Source organism: Cydia splendana, chromosome 22, assembly GCF_910591565.1.
Source record: "Cydia splendana chromosome 22, ilCydSple1.2, whole genome shotgun sequence".
NCBI classification, from domain to species: domain Eukaryota; kingdom Metazoa; phylum Arthropoda; class Insecta; order Lepidoptera; family Tortricidae; genus Cydia; species Cydia splendana.
Window position 1 is genome coordinate 6,605,398 of NC_085981.1, and position 24,614 is coordinate 6,630,011.

The 24,614-nt window shown below is 39.5% G+C and overlaps 1 protein-coding gene and 1 long non-coding RNA gene across 6 annotated transcripts in view; one reads left to right on the forward strand and one right to left on the reverse strand.

Annotated features, from left to right (window-relative positions):
• The window catches only part of LOC134801589 (uncharacterized), a 44,345-nt gene that overhangs the window by 4,751 nt on the left and 14,980 nt on the right, over positions 1-24,614 (reverse strand). The gene's annotated exons all lie outside the window — the stretch shown is intronic.
• LOC134801590 (uncharacterized) lies at positions 852-24,196 on the forward strand. Of its 4 annotated transcripts, none has more exons than XR_010145704.1 (4): positions 852-1,013; positions 2,064-2,244; positions 14,286-14,395; positions 23,858-24,196. It is a non-coding gene; the product is annotated as an uncharacterized LOC134801590 (long non-coding RNA). The 4 variants fall into 4 exon arrangements; XR_010145705.1 differs by having other exon boundaries at positions 852-998; positions 2,058-2,244; XR_010145702.1 differs by lacking the exons at positions 852-1,013; positions 2,064-2,244 and adding an exon at positions 11,781-11,897.

Here is a 24,614-nt window from a genome sequence, read left to right on the forward strand (position 1 = left end):
ATTTGATTAGACTCGTGTATTTAACCTACTCGTATTTTGCCACCTAGTAGGCTCGAATTGGTTGTTATTTGTGGCTTTCCATAAAATAAGGGCACGTCTTTATGCTTCAAGTGCAATAAGGACGTTTTCATCAGAAATTCCAATAGAAATTGGACTAAATTGAACTAAAAGCCACATTTTTACAAGTTTTTATGTAGTTTCACTTTCACCTGTCCCGTTGTCTGTTTGTAACAATCAAACCTAAAGACCCACTTCCCGGATGTTCAATGAAGCTGAAAATTTGCATACATAAGTAATCAAGTTTTCACAGATGTTCCGAATAAATATAGTTTTTTCAAAGGACTGTCTCATTTCAATCGTATACAGAGACAATCATACTATCTTAGTCTTACACATTACACTAGTACTAAGCATCCAAAAGAAAAGGACGACTATAGTTTTCCCGGTTCTTACTGACGGATAAATTGGTTTGACCAACTATATAACATTGATGGATCAAGGCGGTTTGTTTACAGAGGGCTTGCGGCGAAACCCGAAAATCGAAATTTCTTTATCTGCCACTCTATCGCTCGGATATGCAAGAGTGATAGAGAGGCAGTTAACAAAATTTGGAATTTTGTGTTTCACGGTAGGCCCATTGTTTGTGGTAATTTTTCCGCAAAGACGAAGTAAGCACGATAAACGCCAAAAAGTTAGTATTTAAATGTTTATGATATTCATTTAAATCGTCGTTGGTGGTTCTTGCTTGTGTGAGTTCTAATGTCACTGTACTATCACCTGCGTACTCAGTACTCAACCTTCACGTTATAATTTTTTTTTTTAATATTAACGCTGTCATAGTAACGAAAATAATAAACACGTCAATCGAAGTAAAGAATTTAATATCCAAGAAAAAAATGCTGAATATGTAAAGCATCATTTATTATAGAATTAAAATGATATACCAATTATACGGGTTACATCTTAAAAAAGATGATTATCTTGGAAAGGATACACAGGTGAACAAAGTTAAGGTAAAATAGGTACATAATTCACTCGGCTTGCCTGGCCCACGCATGCTGCACCTACCACGACCAGAGCCCGTAGAAACCTGGGGGCCCGTAGAGGCGCAAACCGGCGGAGCGCAGCGCAGATCACTTTAAAATTATCAATGTATTTTCTTCCCTATTTCAATTACCTTCAGGTATAAATTTAAATGCTTTGAGACCGACTTCGGAGCATCACGGAGGATTGTTACTCCGTGGCATCGAGGAGCACGTTAGAGGATACCGCGGCGGTAGGCGCCGGCATGCCGCGGCATCCCCCGGCATGCGCCGAGGCCTCCCGCGGCGTGCGCCGGAGTAGCGCCGGGACGACGGGGGAGAACTCGTGCATACTAGTCACTAATCCCTTGTGATAGAGTACACGCGGCGGCATGCCGCGGCATTTCCCGGCCTGCGCCGAAGTGCTCTCTGGTGCGCCGGCCGCCAGCGCTTGGGCTGTGCGCGCTCGCGATATCGCGGGGGATTTCACCTCGCCGGTGAGCGCTGCGCGGCGTAAATCCTCCTCGGTGATCTGCGCTGCGCTCCGCCGGTTTGCGCTGGCCTTTATACCTATATGCTTCTGGTAATGCTCTAGGTAATGGGACGAACATCCACTTTGGTGGACACGTTCAGAAAAAGGAGAATATTATACAATGAGCTTTATTTCCATATGACCCAAGACTCTTTCGAAGATTTCAGAAACCAATATCCAGCAAGCACCGTCTGGCTTTCCGCTTGGAAGATATGGAAATACAATGCACGTACCTACATATATAAATATGTGTAATCATGTGCCGAAGCATATTAAGTTATTAAGAGGAAAGGGGATGACCGGTTCTCCATACAAACGTAGTCCCCATTTTCCTCTCTGGATATTTATATTATGGAATATAGGTAGTTAGCCATCAACAAACTGTAGTGCCCAATGCATTTTGCTACATTGTACAAATTTAGATTTCAGTTTGTCAGGTTTTGGCATTATTTTCTTCCATCAATCCCACGTTCTTCAGTGTTCATGTGTACAGATTTTTTCAGTTTCAGGAACGCGTGAAAATCTAAAGTTTAAATAAAAGAGAAGAAATTTCCGATGGCTGTGGGAATGTAACAAAATTTTAAAGTAGCGATTTAAGATAATCAATCATCTACAAACACGTTTTCGGCCACAGCGAATACGTTCACCACTAAGAATGTCGGTGGTGCGCTCTCAAAGTAAAAAAAAAGAGTAAGTAAATATTAACTATTAAGCTCATTACACGAATTGTCTAACAGTTACAAAAAATAAACTACATACTTATTGGGAAAAATATTTTGTTTGTCGATAATAGGTAGTTGAAATTTACTAAGCACTGTAAGTTTAGGGTTCCGTAGCAATAATGGCAAAAACGGAACACTAACAGTTTCGTCATGCATCTGTCTGTCTGTCCATAATATGTCACAGCAATTTTACTCAAAACTATAAGATAATGAAGGGAAGGTCACTGTGGGCAAGTCCGTCTACAAGGCAAGCCCGTCAACATCAAAGAGATACCTAATCACTACGTTTTAAGAGACGGGACTTCCATACTAGCGACTGGAATCAGTTTTTGTCAGTCTGTGTGTGAGTTTGGTTCTCCAACCATACCAACATAACATGTACGACAAAGAACTGTCAAAGAACAATAGTACCAACATAACAGAGTCCAGGGCTCGGAACCGGTATTGATATACCGGTTAATATCGTTCATAAACCGTTATATTATTTCGTTCATTAATAAACCGGGTAATTTATGGAACGCGAACTTTAAAATTTAGTTCTCTCTTCTAACCGGTTAGTTGAGAGAACCAAATGTTTTCGTTCTCGAGGATCGATATAATACCGGTTAATCTCAGCCGTCTACAATATTAATACATTATCCGGCTACCCGCTCTAAGTACTCGATCTCGATGTTGACTTGACGGTGCTGCTTGCTGACTGAATTGTTTATTTTTAGGGTTCCGTACCCAAAGGGTAAAACTATTACTAAGACTTCGCTTTCCGTCCGTCCGTCCGACCGTCCGTCCGTCCGTCCGTCCGTCCGTCCGTCCGTCCGTCTGTCTGTCACCAGGCTGTATCTCACGAACCGTGATAGCTAGACAGTTGAAATTTTCACAGATGATGTATTTCTGTTGCCGCTATAACAACAAATACTAAAAACAGAATAAAATAAAGATTTAAATGGGGCTCCCATACAACAAACGTGATTTTTGACCAAAGTTAAGCAACGTCGGGCGTGGTCAGTACTTGAATGGGTGACCGTTTTTTTTTTTGCATTTTTTTTTCGTTTTTTTTTTTGCATTATGGTACGGAACCCTTGGTGCGCGAGTCCGACTCGCACTTGCCCAGTTTTTCTTATTTATACTTTTTGGGCGTGTGAGTTTTGACTGTTGGTGTTGGTGGTGTTTTGTTACATTTAAAATGGATTCACAAAGTTGTAAATATATTCCGGACAGTCAACCATTTTTCAATGAAGAAGAGACCGATAATTTCGATTCTGACAACTGTGAGTAAAATAAGTGGGTACACATTTTTTGATAATCCTAGTCTGAAAGGATATAACGCTCTGAATTGTATTATCAGCTTCTCCTCCTCTCCTCCTTGCATTTTGTATGCAAATTAAAAAGAATATGAAATGTTGGTGGACGTAATTAAGCAAACAATGCTGACACGCTGGCGTGCAAATTATTTATTGTCTATAGATATTAGATATTCATTTTGAATTTTGTTAATCCTTTTTAACCGAGTTCCAAATCCCAAAGGAGGAGGTTATCAATTCGATTGTATGTTTTTTTTTATGTTTGTTACTCCATATCTCCGTCATTACTTAATTACTGGACCGATTTTGAAAATTATTTTATGATTGTACGTATATGCATACAGATTGGTCCCGTTTTTGTCAAAACCCAGTTCTGATGATGGGATCCATGAGGAATCGAGGCAACTCCTCAAATCTTAAGGGCATACATATAGTGATTTTTGGGTTTTTATCAACAAAATAAGCATATACATCCAAAAAAGTGACATTTGATGAAGTGGAACTGCTGATGATGATCAGAACGGAACTCTTCAACGACGCATAGTTCACGTTTGGCGATTTGTCGTCTTCGTTATGTTTGTTAAGCAAGTTAAGTTTTTAAGCCACATTTTTGTCAAGCTCGAGTTCTGATGACGGGATCCATGAGGAATCGAGGGAACTCTTCAAATCTTAAAGGCATGCGTATAGAGATTTTTGTATTTACATCAGAAAATCAAGCATTTTCATTAAAAACTGTCGCATTTGATGAAGTGGAACTGCTGATGATGACTAGAACAGAACTCTTTAACGACGCATAGTTCACGTTTGGTGATTTCGAATTTCGATTTTGACTTGGACTGCGACCCGGACGCGAAACCAGAACCGGACTCATACCCGGATCCGGTTCGGACCTGGACCCGGACCTGGACTCGGACCCGGATTTGGACCCGGACTCGGACCCCGGACTCGGACCCCGGACTCGGACCCGGACTCGGACCCGGACTCGGACCCGGACTCGGACCCGGACACGGACCCGGACCCGGACTCGGAACCGGACCATGACTCGGACTCGGAGTCGGAACCGCACTCGGACCCGGACTTGAACCCGGACTTGGACTCGGACCCGGACTCGGACCCGGACTCGGACCCGGCCTCGGACTCGGACTCAGACCCGAGCTCGGAACCGGACTCGGACCCGGACTCGGACCCGAACTCGGACCCGAACTCGGACCCGGACTCGGACTCGGACCCGGACTCGGACCCGGACTCGGACTCTGAACCGAACTCGGACCCGGACTCGGACCCGGACACGAACCCGGACTCGGAACCGAACTCGGACCCGGACTCGGAACCGGACCATGACTCGGACTCGGAGTCGGAACCGCACTCGGACCCGGACTTGAACCCGGACTTGGACTCGGACCCGGACTCGGACCCGGACTCGGACCCGGACTCGGACCCGGACTCGGACCCGGACTCGGACCCGGCCTCGGACTAGGACTCAGACCCGAGCTCGGAACCGGACTCGGACCCGGACTCGGACCCGAACTCGGACCCGGACTCGGACTCGGACCCGGACTCGGACCCGGACTCGGACTCGGAACCGAACTCAGACCCGGACTCGGACCCGGACACGAACCCGGACTCGGAACCGAACTCGGACCCGGACTCGGAACCGGACCATGACTCGGACTCGGAGTCGGAACCGCACTCGAACCCGGACTTGAACCCGGACTTGGACTCGGACCCGGACTCGGACCCGGACTCGGACCCGGCCTCGGACTCGGACTCAGACCCGGACTCGGACCCGGACTCGGACTCGGACTCGGACCCGGACCTTGACCCGGATAACCACTATGATACCTTAACTAAACATGGGGGCCACTTTTAGGGGGTCAATGAGAAAATTTAAAAATAAAAAAGTTCAAACTAAATCGTGTTGATATGTATCAAATAAAAGTTGTGAGAATCCAAATATATTTTTTTTATAATTTTAGGATAAACATTTTAGAAGTTATTCAAGTAAATAGGCAAAAACTGACCATTCCTCCCTTTATCTCCGACACTACTGGGTCTAAACTTTTGAAAAAAATTCATAAAATAGTTCTTTACCTATTAGATGACAGGAAAATCTATTAGAAATGTGCAGTCCAGCGTGAGTCGGACTTAATTACTTCGTTTTTGATCCGACCCTACGGGTTTTTCACTCACGTTTCACATAAAAAATACATTGTTAAAAATTGTGTAATGTTACATTTCTTATGTACGAACGGAACCCTTGCAACGCGAGTCTGACTCGCACTTGGCCGGTTTTTTTTTTAATTTTCAAGCAGATGGGCTAATTGATGGTGGCAAATATGAAACTGATTAGTTTTCTTGTATAAATAAATAATTGGTTGATTTTAATCAATAATAAAAATAATTAATAATACCTTCTTCTATAATCATTCTAAAGCTGCTATAAAAAAATTATTAAATAAAATTATAAAATAAAACATCTGAAACTATTATTTATTAACAAACAGGAAAAACATGTAACAAACATGCACTAATTAATTAATAAGTAGAAAAGTAATAAAAAAACAATAAACAAAAAACACATATTTCGGCGCACACAGCGTACTGCAGGACGCAAAAGGATTCCTACGCAGCGATACGCTTCGCTTTTTCGAGGAAAGCACTGATATTCTGCCGGTTACAAATAATAATACTCATTTTATCTTGCTGCGACGTTTTCAATTTAACCGGTTTATTTCGTTCCTCAAGAACGAAACGAGAACGTAATTGGTGTAAACCGTTATTTCAAAAGAACAGTTCTTTAACCGGTAACCGCAAACGGAAACGAAATCCATTTCGTTCCCGGGCAAATGAACGAAACCGGTTTGAGCGTTGAGAACGGTTTCCGAGCCCTGTAACAGACTTAAATAGTGTAGTATGCTACATGCTTGCGTATTTTATCGATATCGATAAATTGGGGAGGGTTGAAACATAGGCCTGGTTAGGCATAGGTTAGAATCGATCACTGCGCACGACGGCCTTTCAGTCCTGCTTGTGACCAGTTAGAACTGTTTGACGGGATGACGAATAGGAACAGATTTGCCGTGTGACCAATAGCTACAAAACTATGATGTGACTTAATGACTGACGCTGACGTTTTTGTGATGATGCTGATGATGTGACTTTTTTTTGAGAACTCAATTTACTTGTGACGAATTGAAACAAATTATTTCGCTTTTGGCGGTGTGACAGGTTATAACAAAATTTTGGTGTGACGAGTTGATGCCTGAATCCTTTTCGCATGGTGTTAGGTACTTTATTAAATTTTGATCTCAGTAAATTAAAAGAAACGATTGAAATTCAGTTTAAATGACTATTGATCCTTTATTTCGGAAATCAAAAAAATAATTACCTACGTGTAATTATTTGCCAAAAAAAGTTTACCACCCCATTTTCGTAGTATATGGGCGACTTGCCTTTGTATTAGAAAAATGGTGTTTATTTCTAATCTACACCCCATATTAACAAGTTTAAAGTACACTTTTCATTGTCTTGATTCGTTCCTTTTAGGAATTTGACTACGAAAATAATATACGCACCCATAGATTGGCTGATATCATTACTAGACGGACTTCCCTTAAACTGCACGGGAAGTCCGTCTACTCGCCAAATAAAAAAAAAACTATTGTTTTTGCTTAATTTGTGTTTGAAATGATCTGTCACTAAAGCTAAACTATTAATCGAACGAGCGAGCGAAGCGAAGCGAAGTACTTACATTCGACTTTGAACACGCGGCTGGCTAGGGGCACGTCCTGGCATTTCGATGTTTTTAAGCTGAACTGGCAGAAGATAGTTTGATACTCAATAACTTAAGTAAATTTGTTCTAATTTAAATGAAATTAGGTAAACGTGTAGTCGACGGCATTATATTTTAGTCATTAAATTATGAGCAGGCCCGATCAAGGGGTTATTGAGCTAGAAGAGCTTAGAAGGCCAAAAAGCTGTTTGTAAGAGGTCTTGCTATTCTGGTAATTTTAATTGCAAGAAACATGGTCGAGTTTGGTATCAAATGAAAGTGCTTGGTTTACACTTTTATAATATCGTTTTTAAATTTACCATTTTGGAATAATTAGCAAGATAAAAATAAAATAAACATAAGTATTTGACATTTGACAGGAAATGTTTCAGGTTAGCACAGATACAGTTTATTTTTATCTCTATGGTGGTGACTTAAGTCCAGGGGAGGGACAGCCGTATACAAAGCCCTTTATTCGAAAAAATAGCGCCATCTATATTACTTAACGCTAAACTTTTTTTTGTTAATATGGCTTCACTTTATTTCGTCAGAACGTCTTAAAAGTCTTGTATCCAGGGCATGAAACAAACAAATAAACATCTGATAGAACAGATTATTTATCGCGTTGCCATACTTGCCATGGAGGCAATTGTCACAAAAAAACAACTTTGTCGAATAAAACTCAAAATATTATAACACCGTATTTATAGTCTGTACTACGACATAATTCATATAAATAAAAATACTTTCAGTTTTACAATGTTAAAAGAAACAAAGTTTTCATACGCCATCACAGTTGCTGAGAACTTTATTATCAGAAAATTCAGAAAAAATCAGGGCGGGTAGATTCACAACCTGTGCTGCGTTCAATTGTGTTTTGTGGTCAATTGTGTGTTATTCCAGCCGTGTATGATAGGTACTTTATTTACATCAACAGTCAAGTTAAAAGTACCTAATCTGTTTTCGTGTATTAATAAATATCCTGAAGCCTTTCTTCAAAGTCGAAGTTTTTTACGTTCGCAACATAGGTCCTTAGACGCTATTTATGCCCCTTCACCCCTGATATTGACGTTGATGTTTCTGGTTAAGAATTACAGATGGCGCTTCAAAATTGATGCAAAAAAGTTCCACGAGAAGTTCTCTTTGTCCTATACAGGGTGTCCCTAGCCATTGGACAAAGCCGAAATGTACATATGCATCAGGGTATTTAGAACCAGTATACAAAGTATCATAACAATCGGTGTAGCGGTTACGAATAAATTAACAAATTACAATTTTTTTACTTTGGAGCAACCTCTGTGTCAATAGCTCCTGAGGTAATAAATAGTATAAAACCTTCTTGGACCGTTTTGATTATCTTTTTTATTTATGACATTAATAAGATTCTGACTTTTGACAAATGTCATCATTGTCGCACATTTTCAAAAAAAATGCCATAAGCACTGCCAATGATTAATACAGTATGTTTCTTTTTGTTGTCGATTATTGTTAATAACTTTTGTATGATAATTTATTTTTTTTAATTAAAATATTAATAACCGTTAGAGCATTTCTGCGAAGTAACCCTACGTGGGATATCAGGGTTTGTCCAATGGCTAAGGTCACCCTGTATATAGATGGTCAAGCAAATCTTGTCAGTAGAAAAAGGCGTGAAATTCAAATTTTGTATCAGACGATATCCCTTCGCGCCTACATTTTTCAAATTTTGTTCTATATATAGATGGTCAAGCAAATCTTGTCAGTGGAAAAAGGCGTGAAATTCAAATTTTGTATCGGACGATATCCCATCGCGCCTACATTTTTCAAATTTGCCGCCTTTTTCTACTGACAAGATCTGCTTGACCAACTATATTATACATACTACTCTTTGCTTAAATCTGTCAGTTGCCGCCTATAGTGCGACATAAAATAGTAGAAATTAAATAAAATGGAACTCAAAAATGTCCATACTAAATTGTTGCCATGTGTAAGCATTTTACGTCAAAAATGTGACAGTTACGTAGAAACTGGCGCCCTCATTTATTTTCTATTATTTTATGTCACTATACGAGTACCTAAGTAGGTGCAATAAAGTCAATCGCTATATAATTTTTGGTTAACCGCGAGTTCTCAGTTCGGGGCGAACTACTAGTTATTAAATTCTTCATCGTATGCGATTACAAGCGTTAATGTAGGTTAATAATTAACGGAACTAGATCACTCCAAAGTGAAAAAAAAGTATGCCGGTCTTGCCCACAGTGACCTTAAGTATATTTAATTTTGTAAACCTCTACTTAGGTAACAAGTTCAACCGGTTGGTGGTGGTGAACCGATTTGGAAAATTAGTTTTTAGTTTGGAAGTATATACATAGTTCCAAGTTGGTCCCGTTTTTATCCCAGTTCTGATGATGGGATCCATGAGGAATCCACGGAACTCTTCGAATCTTATAGGCATAAGGTAAAGGGCCCCTGTTTCGGCAGGTTAAGGCTCTTGAGAGTGAGTTGAGAGTTTGTATATTTTTTTAAATATTACTAAGCATTACCTTGAAAGCTTTTGAATAAGTTATATTAGTTCTTTGTTGATAATTTAATGTATAAACTGTAGGGTTTTAGTTGAAACTTTATTTTATATGAATTTTGTCGTGAACCTCTTATTTGGCTCCCATTTCGTGATACAAATTTAGGTCAGCTCCTAAGTTCGTGAATTCGTGTCCCCTGTTTCGGCATAAAGTTTTCTTAGAGTAATTGGTGATAATTTGCTGATAATCATTTATATTTAACGGTCTTACCTACTTACGAATAATTGTATGGTCAAATTAAAAATAATATAAAAAAAAAAAAATTGAGAGCTAGCTTAAAGTTTTTTGTACTCGTCGTCTTTAATGGTTGAATTAAGACTTTGTAAACCATATGGGTACTTTAATACGTGATTAAGAGCCAAACTATTTAAATAAATAAAATAAAAATTACAAATTAAAATAAATTAAAAAATAAAAATTATTTACAAAAAATAATTTACTATCTTATACGTTAAATATAAACATACACAAAAATAAATCAAATAAATTGAATAATAAATAAAATTGTGCTAGTAGTTAATATGAGAATATACGTGGAATATACCTTAAAAATTTTAACTCGGGTCACATTCAAACTCGTTTTATGAGAATTCTAGTGAAAAAAACATATACCGAATTTCGCTCATACGAAACTTCATGAAATACATTAATTGTTTACTAATTTATTTTTTTAATTATCTTCGTTGTTATATTTAAAAACAAGCACTCAAAATGTATCTAGAAAATCCTTGATTCGTTAGTGGCACGAAATAGGAGACACACGAAAAATAAAATGACCGCTATTTCGTGAGTCGATTTATTGCAATTTTAAGTTATTTCTATGCATATATTCAATCTTTTTTCTTGTCAAATCAATTACTAAGGAACCCACAGAAACACTCCCAAAAACTTTTATTCGAATGGGTTTAGCTTTTCCTTCCTATAAGCTTAACAAGTGAGAGCGCGCACCTTACGCCTAATAAAAGTGCACGCATACAACACAGTTGTTCGCGGCCCTCTGACAGTTTCGACCGTCGTATTACTCTCAGTTTAATTACTAAAATATTGGTTATTACTTTATTGAAGAGATTAAATAATACAGATTGTTTTCATATGTATAATTAGAATAAAAAATAATTGAATTCCTTATTATTTGCGCCAGAAACAAAACTAACGAAATAACGTACTAACACGAACTTGGGGCCGTTTACCTTACATATAGCGTTTTTTGTGTTTTCATCAATAAAGCAAGTAGGTATTTACATTCAGTTTTTATTTATATCAGTTAAAGTGACAATTAACGAAATGGAACTGCTGACGATGATTAAAACGGAACTCTTTAACGATGCATAGTTCACTTTGGCGATTTGTACTCTTGGTTAAGTTTACTAAGCCCGTAAGATTTATAAAGAACATTTTTATCAAGGTTTAGTCTGATGATAGGTTCCATGAGGGATTGAGGGAACTCCTCAAATCTTATAAGCATACATACAGCGAGTTTTGTATTTTCATCAACTAAATAACTAAGCATTTACAGTTACAAAGTGCCATTTGATAAAGTGGAACTGCTGATGAAGGCTTGAAGTCGGTTTTACTTTTTTTAGGGTTCCGTACCCAAAGGGTAAAAACGGGACCCTATTACTAAGACTCCGCTGTCCGTCCGTCCGCCCGTCTGTCACCAGGCTGTACCTCATGAACCGTGATAGCTAGGCAGTTGAAATTTTCCCAGATGATGTATTTCTGTTGCCGCTATAACAAGAAATACTAAAAAGTACGGAACATCGTACGGGCGAGTCCGACTCGCACTTGTCCGGTTTTTTCTTAATTATCTTAAGCCTTTTTACGTAATTATATACTTTTTTCGACTTTTAAATATTTGACGCTGTCATGTTTTTAGAATAGTAAAATAAACATGTCAAGAGAAAAAATAGTGATCTTATTTATAGAAAGCTACTAAAGTATGAATAAATACCTACGCAAGAGTAACATAACAACATAAAATGTACTAATTAAGGTATTTGCTTAAGTATAATATCGTGTAGGTTGTTTGTGTTATCCGCCTGTATTTTAGGATTTCGTTATCTATCCGAAACATGCGCACCCAAGTTATTTCCATGTTTTTGTCCCCCAAAACATGCCCAAAACCCTGATCGTGTGAAGATATTTTATTTACTTTGACAAATAGAGCATTTGCATTAACTACAGATATGAAAAAACGGGACCCTTTAGGTATCACTTCGTTGTCCGTCCGCCTGTCGGTGGGTCTATCCGTCTGTCCGTCTATCCGTCTGTGAATCCGTCCGTCTATCCGTGTATCCGTCCGTCCGTCCGTCCGTCCGTCTGTCAAGACCCTTGATCTCGGGAACGGGTGGAGGTATGGAGTTGAAGAGGAATAAAGTAAATACGAGTATTATTATTTACTAGGTATACAGTATGTCCAAAGGAAGAGTGCTATGATAAGCAGAAGTAATTTTTTAGGGTCCGGTACCTCAAAAGGAAAAAAACGGGACTCTTTAAGGATCAATTCGTTTTCCGTCCGTCCGTCTGTCCGTCTATCCGTCTGTCCGTCTGTGAGTCCGTCCGTCCGTGTGTCTATCTGTCTTTCCGTCTGTCCATCCGTCCGTCTGTCCGTCCGTCCGTCTGTATGTCAAGACCCTTTATCTCGGGAAAGGGTGGAGGTATCGAGTTGAAGAGGAATAAAGTAAATACGATTATTATTTACTGTACAGTAGGTATGTCCAAAGATTTTCAAATCTTTTATATACAGGTACTTATAGTATATTTTTTCCACGACAAAGCATGGTTTCATGAAACATTTCCCGAAAACGCGTAAAGAGGCACAATCCACCTGATGATGCCGACATGGCTCCCAGCTTCAACTGCCACAAATGCGGTCGCAAATGCCGGTCCCGCATTGGCTTATACAGCCACGAGAGACGTTGTTCCTCGCTTACAGACGCTGCATAAATCATCTGTCAAGATGTTAAAGGCCTGAATGATGATAGTATTTTTTTTTAAAGCTTTTATTAGGTCGACCTGTATGTAACTAACTATGTAATGGAATCTAAGGTAACTAATTTAACCATCTTCCAAGGATCGTAGCGTCATGAAAATTGGCAGCTGTATGTAGTTCTGATGACAATACAATAATATTATGGTACTGTCGAACTGATCTGATGATGGAGACAGCAGGTGGCCATAGGAACTCTGTGATGAAACAAAGCAACCTAATTGTGTGTGTGTAGGGGTTTTAGAATTGTCTCGATGAGTATTAGTTGTCTATCGTAAGAAAAGTACAGTCAGCGATAAAAGCTTGTACCAAAAATGAAATTTTTGCCAAAAACTTATTTACATTTGCATTTCATCATCATCATCATCATTTCAGCCTATATACGTCGTCCCACTGCTGGGCACAGGCCTCCTCTCATGCGCGAGAGGGCTTGGGCTATAGTCCCCACGCTAGCCCAATGCGGATTGGGGACTTCACATACACCTTTGAATGTCTTCGCAGATGTATGCAGGTTTCCTCACGATGTTTTCCTTCACCGAAAAGCTAGTGATAAATATCAAATGATATTTCGTACATAAGTTCCGAAAAACTCATTGGTACGAGCCAGGATTTGAACCCGCGACCTCCGGATTGAAAGTCGGACGTCATATCCACTCGGCCACCACCGCTTCCACCACCACATTTGCATTTAAACAGTGCTATTTGGTGAATGGAACTTTTTCATGAAGACCAGAATGTAACTTGTCCATGCCAAGTATTTAATAGGTGTTTGGGCTTAGGCTTTTAATTATTTATTATTTATATCCTCCCGGGTGGGGAGAGACGAAGGAAGAGACATTGACCAAATTCCAAGGCCGGGCAAAGCCTTGGCCACAGCGAGTATATAATCACTCCACCTTATAAAACAAAGTCCCCCGCCGCGTCTGTTTGTGTGTCTGTTCGCGATAGACCCAAAAACTACGGATCGAATTTTCATGCGGTTTTCACCTATCAACGGAGTGATTCTTGAGGAAGATTTAGGTGTATGATTTGTTAAGGTATTGTAACCCGTGCGGAGCCGGGGCGGGATGCTAGTACCAAAAATGGCGTAGTTGGTGTCAATTTTACGTAGGTTTAGGTAGAGAATCTTCAAAAATAAAACAATAGATACCTACAAAGCAGTTGTTATTGGCCCGTCTATATACACCTGTATACAGTTATACATACACCATACGGAACATTTCATTTAATTGGATGGGTGATGGGAGGCATGTTTGACCTTATAAATGACTGTGCCCAAACATTTCCGAAACATATCGAACGTTTTAGTTGCAGTTTTCAGTAGTGTAAAATAATTGGTATATTTATAGTACCTCCTGTTATAAATGTAAATATAATATATTATTTTTTAAGGTTCAATGGACTGGCACTGGTTTCACCAAGAACGATGAGCGAGAAGCGATTGGAGCTACAAAATAAGAAATGAGTTGGCGCGCGAGCAGTGAGAAGCGAGTATAGTTCTGGTACTTACTTCTGATAGTTTTGTCGCCCGGCTATAAAGCGAGTGGTCGAATACGAGTTTGACGTTTTAAACACTGTATTTAAGGTTAATAAGGTCTACAAGGAAATATCAGCCTTCGTGAATTAAGTATTGTAACCTTAGTCACAGAATAGAAGTACAATGGAACCTCGATAGCACGGATCTCAAGGGAAACGCCAAAAACTTCGTGTTAACGAGGTTTCGTCTTATAGAGGGCATCGACTTAGAGAGGTTCTTGTAGGTTTTTGTTCGTCTTAAAAACGCATTAAAAATTCGTGTTAGGCAGGTAATTATAGAAACGTAGAAATACAGTTTCTTTTTTTCGAGTTACAGAGGTTTGTTAGTAATATCGATATAGATGTGGTAAAACAATACGACTATTTTTTCTAGTTGCATGGTCTCTCCGACCGCCAAGCGAACATCGCTTCGCGAGTACCTACCGCTGAGCGATTTTATCGTTGACAGCTTGTATCGCTGCGAGTAAAGAGTGTAATAGTGCACTGCCTTATGGGAATTTAGTTCAGATTCGGAAACCGCTACCAACTTTTAGTATGTTGTTGGACATGGCATTGGGTCTCGAAAACTGCCGGGAAACAGCGGCGCCGACCATCTACTTCATTCAGCCTCGATTAGCCTTTTATAGAAGCAAATTTTAACTACGAGCGTAGCGAGTAGTTCGAAAAGTGGAATCTTGAGTGTTGCAAGGGCTTCAAGGCTGTGAAGGCTGGCAGTATTTTCCCTCTGATCCTCTGAAATACATACAGGTCAGCCCTCTGGTCATTTGAAACCTCCATAAGGCATCTTGCTAACTCATAGAGGCGACGCCCGCTAAGCCCCTAACAGTTACTCTATGGCCTGAGGGTTTCAATGTTAGAGAAATTATGTACTACCTACTGCTTTTTATTTCTCTTAGAGTCTGTGCGGAGAGAGACGACTCATAGAATGTATTGATTCCCTTATCTTCCACGACTCTTCTCTTTCCGCACAGAGTTTATAGTTTATATTTGTAGTGCCAGGCAATGATAATAAAGGTCTAATTAATTTTAATCTTTTGCTCGACTACGGCAGAATTTGCTGTCTATGCGTGCATGTACTGTTTACATGAAACTACTGAACTTATTTAATAAATGAGGTGTCAATTCATTCGTGTTTGTAGCCCAGGTGACAAAAGCCACATTTTAACCAACTATCAAAGGAGGAAGGTACAGTTCGTTTGCTTGTTTAACAAGCAAATTCAATTTATAAATTAAGATTCCAGTCGAAAATGTCGTTTTCATGTATTTTATGTAATGTCCTTTCATTTAATACTCGATAATTAGAACAATTCTTTGCATAATAAGAGCGCATTAAGATAGAATTGTACAAATACAAATACAAAAATAATAGAATTGTTGGCGCGCTTTAGTTTTTTTTCTACAACTTTCACAGTTTTTATCGGAAATTTAAAATTTAAATTGTAATGTATAGTTGAATAACTGGTTTCTTTAATATTATACGCAACATTTTATTAACGTTTTTAGTTTAGCCAGGGGTGCGAAACTCCTGACTTCGGCCAAACTCGGCTCCGCTCGGCTCAGCATTGCTCCGAGCAATTATTAGGGTTGGCACCACTTGACTTCCTTTTGCATGCACGACCACAGATAAGATAATCACTTGAATTTTGACAACCCTAAATAGCAGAAAGAGATAGTGCCATATATTAGAAAGGGATAGCATGATTCGACCCTGAACCGCTGTCAAACTTCGGTTTTGTAGGAAGTTTCCTTTCTGTACGATAGTACTATTATTTGAGTCGCTTAAGTTCAAACTCGGGTTAATCCATCTGTCAGATTATGCGATTTTGGTATTAAGAAAAGGTAATAGGGTAGATATTTGCTGAGAGGGTCGAATGGATTTACCCGAGTTTGAAGTTAAGCGACACATTTATTCTGTGGTTTAGCTATAAAATCGATATACACCTACTTTTTTCATAAAAAATGGTATTCCTGTGTTTATAGCTCTTAAACCATTTTTTTTTCTGCAAACAATGTTTAGGTGACTTATAATACATTTCATTTCATAATTTCCACATATTTGGTCAAATTTGGATTTTTTTGATATCAGTGTATGCCTTGAGATGTCATCTTTAATGTTGTGGTACATTTCTTTAACGTCCGACTTTTGGTTTGGTTATAAAATCCAAATAATCGAATATTTTTTTACCTCATTTTGTTTATTTTGTAAATAGCTCTTAAACTGTTGAATATTTTGGTACACACTGTATAAATGAAGTATAGAATATTTCATTAGCTTTCATTTAATACCCCACACGTGTATGTGCCATGCATAGTTTGGGTGCAATATGCAATATTCGCAACGAGACGGGAGTCATTTTGATGATATCATTCCGCTGAAGGCCTGAAGTAGATGGCCGGCGCCGCTGTCTCCCGGCAGTTTTGGAGACCCAATACCATGCGCAACAACATACTAAAAGTTGGTAGCGGTTTCCGGATCTGAGCTATCTCTTCGACTGTTTCCCATAAGGCATAGTACTTTAAAGAGAGTCCTCGTGCAATGTGAACAGCCAGCGATCCACTATTAATATACCTATCTATCTCTTTTACCGACACGGAATCTCTATCTTATCGCTTACGGGTCATTTTATTTAAAGTTGTCCCCTACACTTTTTTTTTAATATGGGAAATTTTATGTTATTTCTACTCAGAATCACGAGCTCTTTCTATCCTAATAGAAGAAAAAAAGTGTGCCAAGGTTTTTATTTCCATTCCGGTACCATTTTTCATAGACTTTGTATGGCAGTCACGGAATGTAAAGATCGAAAATTTTATGGGAATTTCGGGACACTTTTTTTCTCCTATTACGATCAAAAAAAGCTCATGATTCTGAGTAGAAATAACATAAAAAATCCCAAATATGAAAAAGAAAGTGTATGGGACAACTTGAAATAAAATGGCCCTTACACGTCCTTGAACTAGTGCATATCCATCCATACTAATATTATAAAGGCGAAAGTGTGGCTGTCTGTCTGTCTGTTACCTCTTCACGCTTAAGCCGCTGAACCGATTTATTTGAAATTTGGTATAGAGATTGTTTGAGTCCCGAGGAAGGACATAGGATAGTTTTTATTCCAGAAATCATCCCTTAAAGGGGTGGTGTTTTGTATGGGGACTTAACACCAACTGCACATCAAACTTTGTCAATAGGAACTGTCCCGCCCGCGCGGTGTAGTACCGGCGCTGGTGCACGATTTAGTTGGGTATAGAATAGGGTTTACTAACGAATGGGCCAAAAACGTTTCCCAAAGTATCACATCCCAAACTATGTTTCCCAAATTATCATTTCCCAAAAAAATGTTTGGCAAAACAACTTATCGCAATTTTTCAGTTAGCAATAGTCTTTTTTGGCAAGTTATTGTTTAGCAAATAATTACTTGGACAAGTTTCATTTTACCAAGTATTATTTAGTCAAATAAGCATAACATTGCATGGCATACAGTTTACATACCAATAGATATTTTTATTTTTGTTTTATTTGAAATACTTAATCCCGACCTTGGTATTTTTATCATTTTGGTTATGTTTTACGCATAGGGGGAAGCGGGGCAGATAGGCACAACTGGCACAAGGGGCAGTTTTGAACACCCACACTAATTCCTTAACTAAAAACTTATGTTCACCTTCTGCAACACTAAAACGTGGCTTTGTATGTGTGATTGAGGTACCAGCTTCGGCACATCTCTCCTGCCAGCCGTTGCCGCTTAGTGCGTGAAAACGTGTTTCCGCGGTCGCATAGTAAATAAATTATGATTTTTTTATCGAGTTGTGGTGCGAAATTTTAGACTTTACCGGATGAACATCATAATGAGCGCTTAGTACGTTTATTCAGTAATAGAGTAAGCTTATTATTTTAAAGTACTTAATACTTAATAGTATATTTTTAATAAATTATTTTTCATTTATTTGACCATTGGGGTACTTTGGTACAATAAAGATTGGGGCAGTTTTGAACATGTCAAAGTGCCCCTCTAGTGTATCTAAGTGCCCCTGCCAGTTTTTTTGTTGTGAAATTTTTTTACTGAATAGTGCGAACGTACAAAGAGAAAAAAAAATGACAAAGAAAAGTTAAAACAACCAAAGTAGCTTTTTTTGAAAAACTGACACTGATTTCATTTTTTTGTAGTTTTAGTGCACCTGCTTAATAACTGGTTGTCAGCACTTTTTATTTTACTTCGTGTAAAAAAACGCCGAAATAACTATATACCAACATGACAAACATAATTAACTTTAACTTACGAATGTAACATATTGAATATAAAATAACTTATTAAAACAAACTAAAACTACAAAGAAATTAAAATTAAAACTAAAATAAAAGAAACTTACCTATAAAATAAAAACCTAATTATAAAAAGAATACCCCCTCTAGCAGGTCCGCCTGTGGCATGGTACCCATTACGCTGGCGGCGTTTCCTCGCTGAACCGCCAGGGCGATTCGTTGCGAGAAATACGCGCCAGCTCTGGGGTCCCCTGTGGCGTCAATCAGCCGCCCCGACAGGGCTCTTACAAAGGCCTGCATGTCGGCTGACCAAGGGCCCAGTGTCTCTACCGCGAGCGCCGCAAACTCGTAGTCCTTAAGTAAGGACGAATATTTGCGGCGCTTGAGAACCTGGGCCTGGTCAGCCGCGCCGCCGGCCTGGGTGCGGGTCGCCTGGATATGGGACTGTGCGAAGGTATCTACGCACGTTGCGTCCCACACCAGGGCCCTACCTAGTTCCACGGCACCAATGTGGCCCCGTCGGGGCGCCTGCCATCGTCCCTCGCCATGCCCGCGGGTTCGAGAATCGCAGGCACAGACGCGGTGGCAAGCGACCGACGGACCAAATCATTGATGGTACCGTGGCGAAATAGGCGGCCGGCGCTTTTGGGGCATGAAAGGCCATGTCGGCCGAGCTGATCGACGTTTTTGCCACAGGCGCAAGTGTGAGGGACAGATATTTTGGACCCAAGCCTTAAGCATATAGCTATTCTCAAGTTACTTGGGTCAAAAACGGTGCCTATTTGACGGGAAGGGACTGCTTGTAGCCAATGGCCCGACTCGGGGGCTGATACGGCTAGAATTCGGGCACGTTCGAAGTCGTCCGGACTATCCTGAAGAAGTGTGGTATGAGCTGCTTTTAAGGGAGGGGAGTCCCAAGCCCGCTGAATGTGACGGGCGACTGGGATGTCCTCACCCGGACACGACTCACACCAGGCCTCCCTGGCCTCACTTAGATTCGCTATCTCATCGTCAGGTATCTGAGGAAGGTTTAAAATAATACCGACGAGAGATAGCGAGCCGTATACTGAGGACAGGAACGCGGGTAGAGCCAAACTGGCCGAAGTGCGAACGCCCAGTCCACCCAGCCTTATGGATAGAACCGCTTGGGTCCATGAACTATTGTCGAGATGAATGTTCAGTGTTTTGGAAAGGCTTGCCTGAAGGGAGGAGTCTATGGAAGACAGGATGGACGGAAATTTCCAAATTGGGCAACTGCGGAGTAAATACATAAATTTGGGTGTAAATAAGCAAAAACGAATGATGAAAAGAGCCATATGGGGATTTATTTTAAATAGGAGGTCTGATGTATTATTGAATAAATTTAATTTACAGTTAATGACGGGTGCGATTGATTCGTCAAAAATTGGTGAGCCTAAAAGGGTGAGGGATGTTTTTGAATGAACGGAAATATTAGGTAAAACTGCGTTAAAATTTGTTAGTATATCTATTTTTGTATTCAATGGAACGTGATCTGGAATAAAAATTTCGCATTTAGTGAAATTTAATGCAAGCCCGATTTTCGAAAATTTATCTATGATAGATTGTATATCTTGTAGTACGGTTAGTGCGTCTCCGCCAAGGGAGCCGTCATCTAAGTACCAACAATTGAATTTTGAATTTAGACTAGAGATGATGGGGTGAATGACCAAACTAAAAATGGCAGGCCCAAGCGGATCTCCCTGTTGGCAGCCCATACTTGACAAGATAATATCATTTCCAAAAAGTAATTTTGAAGGTGCTCCGTAGCATTGCCAAATGTATTTGTAAAGTTCTGGTAGCTCTTTTTTTACTTCTGCTAATAGAGCACCGCGGTCGACCGAATTAAATGCATTTTTGACATAACTGTAGTATGTTCTAATAGCACCGCACTTAATAGACGTTTTGTAATGTTTAAAAAGTTTACTACTGGTCAGCTAACTGAGTTGATCTGTAAAGTGTGCTCTGCGGGGCAGTTTGAAACACTTACGGGGCACTTTGATTCACGTGCCAAAGTACCCCAAAACGATGTATCAAAGTGTCCCATGTAATGTATCAAAGTGTTTAGAGTTCATTTTGAGGCCTAAAATCGATTTCAAAAAAAGGTGTACCAAGCTGCCCCGCTTCCCCCTACGGATGTGATTAGTTGAACCATAAACATTATAATTTTTAAGAAAAAAAATACCGATTTCTATGGGGGCCGGTGAAAGATTATTGTAGATGGTGCACTATGTAGAAAAGGAGGTAAAACCACCCACTTTTCTAGTAGCATTTCGTTTCTGTAAGGGTCTTAGTTCTAGCCTAACCTAACCCACTTCTCTGATAGCAGTTCGGTTCTGTGAGGATCGCAGTTCGAACCTAAACAAACCCACTTTTCTAGTAGCATTTCGTTTCTGTAAACCTAACCTAACCCACTTAACGGCTTTTTTGGAATATAATATTAGCCAATAAAAATCGTTTGCTAAATAATTTTTTGTCCTAACAACATTTGACAAAGTAAAATCATGCCAAGTGATAATTTGACCAAATAAATTATATGCGAAGTGTAACTTTGCTAAAGGTTCCTTTGGGAAATGAAACTATTGCGATAAGTTTGTTGGGAAGTGAAATTTGGCAAAAGGTATTTGGCCCAAACGAAAGTACACCATAGAATAGAGATAGTTTGACTCCCGGGGAACGACAAAGGGTTATTTTCATTCAAGAAATCACCCTTTAACTGATTGAATAAAATAATAGCTACCTACCTAAATTAATAATTCCACGCTGACGAAGTCGCGGGCAAAAGCTAGTATATATATAACAGTAAGCTACAGAGATGAGCCACTGAAAATATCGTTGATACACAATTAGACACCTAACCTATTTTTGTAAGGATATATTATTATCACTGCCAAAAGAAGGTTAAAGGTGCCCTCTAGCGTTCCGGGAGTGGGCAGTCAACGTGAAAAATGTTAAAATGCTGGAAAGTGCAGGGGTCAAAATGTCCATACGGAACCGGCTGTCTATGTGGCAAAAAGTAGGTAGGTTAGGTTCGTTAGGTAGCTTCAGATGCCCGAAGGGCAAACCGCCGAGAAATAGGAGCCCCGCGAAGCGGGGCTCCTTCTAGTTACGTCTAGTTGCATAGACAGCCGGTTCCGTATGGACATTTTGACCCCTGCACTTTCCAGCGTTTGAACATTTTTTAACGTTGACTGCCCACTCCCGGAATGCCCTCTAGTAGTAGAAGGTATTGTCATACAATGAATGGTATTATAATTTTTTTTTTCATATATATACTATGGACATTCCTCGATGGCATCAAGTTGCAACCGGAAAGCGATGATCACACGGCAAATCAAATCCTGAAGACTATAGCAGCCACGTCAAAGAAAGATATACCTATCTACCTACCTACCCACCTACCTATTAAAAAAAATGTTTATTCTTTCTCGTTTGATATGTAAGAATGTATGTCAATAAGATGTTATTAGTTAAGACTGCGTCGACCGTCCAATGGCACCCTCATTGGGGCAATTATGATTTCTAAAAAATACAAGGCAATTAATTAAACTATCATATAAATGATCATATTAATATAATATGGGATCCTATTTGAAAGCAATTTTACAATCATGATCATACACGCCATATTTGTTAAAATTGTTGTTATTTAATTACCCTATGATTAAAAATTAAATTAAATTGATTTAAGACCAACAAAGGATCAATTTCGTCATTTTAATTTTAATCATTCAACGAATGTTAGTAGGCATACACACAAATTTATTAACTAACTACATATTTACAGATGATGGTGTAATAACAACAATTTTGTGTGGTACTATACAGCACGTCCACGGATGATTTTATTATTTCTTTTGCGGTACATATTCATGAAAAGAAATGTACTTTTATGTACTTATGTTTTAAAAAAATGTACTCGCACGGTTTTGGCATAGCGACATACAGGTCGTGGTCGTGCTGGGTAGATACTGCCTGGCACGACCACACTATATTTATATGGTTAATTTAATGTCAAATGAATACAAAACAAATGTACTCAAATTGTACTATCTACAAGCACATCAAAATGTGACAGTCATACTGCAAAAATCGCTGTCATGATTAAAAAAGGTGAACCTAAGGGCTGATTTAGACGGCGCGCGAACTCGCATGCGACTTTCATTATATTTTTTTTGATCGGCTGGTGGCATCGTTTCCGCCATTATAAACGATGCTCCGATACAAATACAACGCTGCTCGTCGCAGTGCGGCGTAAACGCCATCGACAATAAGGTCCCTTTACATTGATGATCCCACATTTAGACATTATGCGCGCGCGAACTCTCATGAGATTTTAGTTATTTCAACCAGCCGATCAAAAAAAATTTAATGAAAGTCGCATGCGAGTTCGCGCGCCGTCTAAATCAGCCCTTAGGTTCACCTTTTTAGAGCACCGTACAAAACTTTGTTCACGGTGCTCTTATTTAATCATGACAGCGATTTTTGCAGTATGACTGTCACATTTTGATGTGCTTGTACATAGTACAATTTGAGTACATTTGTTTTGTATTCATTTGACATTAAATTAACCATAAATATAGTGTGGTCGTGCCAGGCAGTATCTACCCAGCACGACCACGACCTGTATGTCGCTATGCCAAAACCGTGCGAGTACATTTTTTAAAAACATAAGTACATAAAAGTACATTTCTTTTCATGAATATATACCGCAAAAGAAATAACAAAATCATCCGTGGACGTGCTGTATAGTACCACACACAATTTTAACAAATTTGGCGTGTATGATCATAATTGTAGGATTGCTATCAAATAGGGTTCCATATATATGATCATTTCTATGATCTCATTGCGGCCTTTGTATTAGAACAATAATAATCCAACCTAAATTTCGGGTCGACTATTGAGTCCAGGACTGCTGCCAAGAAACTTGATGTCCTAATATTTAAGGTGAGGCGGCACCAAGCATAGGTCCCTTCGTGCATGGAATACTGCTGCAACCTATGGGACGGTTCCGCCAAGTATCAGCTGGCAGCCCTGGACTCGATAGAGCGCCGGGCTCATATACTTTTTGGCGATGGCTGTCAAATCAAAGTTACAAAGTCTTGTTCATATCATCGCCGACGAGTTACATGTCTATCGGTGTTTCTAGGGAGTGCGCAAAAGAATTGCACGACCTGATCCCAGCTTTCCCTTTCCGGACGTCCAGGCGCGAGGAGCGAATGCACCCGTTCGTTGTTAATATTCCATTTGTCCGCACAAAACGATTTGCCTCATCTTTTTTGGTAAGGACGATTAAGGAATGGAATGCGCTTCCGTCATCTGTGTTTCCTGGGAAATTTGACCTCGGTCTCTTTAAAGCAAGAGTGAATAGGCTATTACTTACTGAGCCGGTAAGCTCCATCATCTTAGGCTCTGTTTTCACTTTCCATCAGGTGTGACTAGAGCCAATGCCCGTTCAGTTTATTATAAAAAATATATATACAAAGAGTACTATTGTATTATTTCAGTAGTTAGTGCCTTTGGGTATAGTGCGACATAAAATAGTAGAAATTAAATAAACTGGAACTATAAATATTCAATACTAAATTGTTGCCATGTTTAAGCATTTTACGTCAAAAAAGGGATAGTAACGTAGAAAGTGGCGCCCTCATTTATTTTCTACTGGTTTCTGTCGCACTGTAGTTTGAGGCAGGAAATAGGCAATATTACGCAAAACCCTGCGTAGAGGGCGTTACCGTCCGTGCATTACATGACATGCACCGTCAAACTATTTGTATTTGTGCATTACCTGTAATGCACGGACGTATCGGTCCATGTCAGTAGTGAAGGCGAGGGACAGTTAAAGTGTTAATAATAATAGCACAACCCAGGGCCTATCACTCTTGGCCATTCGATCGACAGAGAGG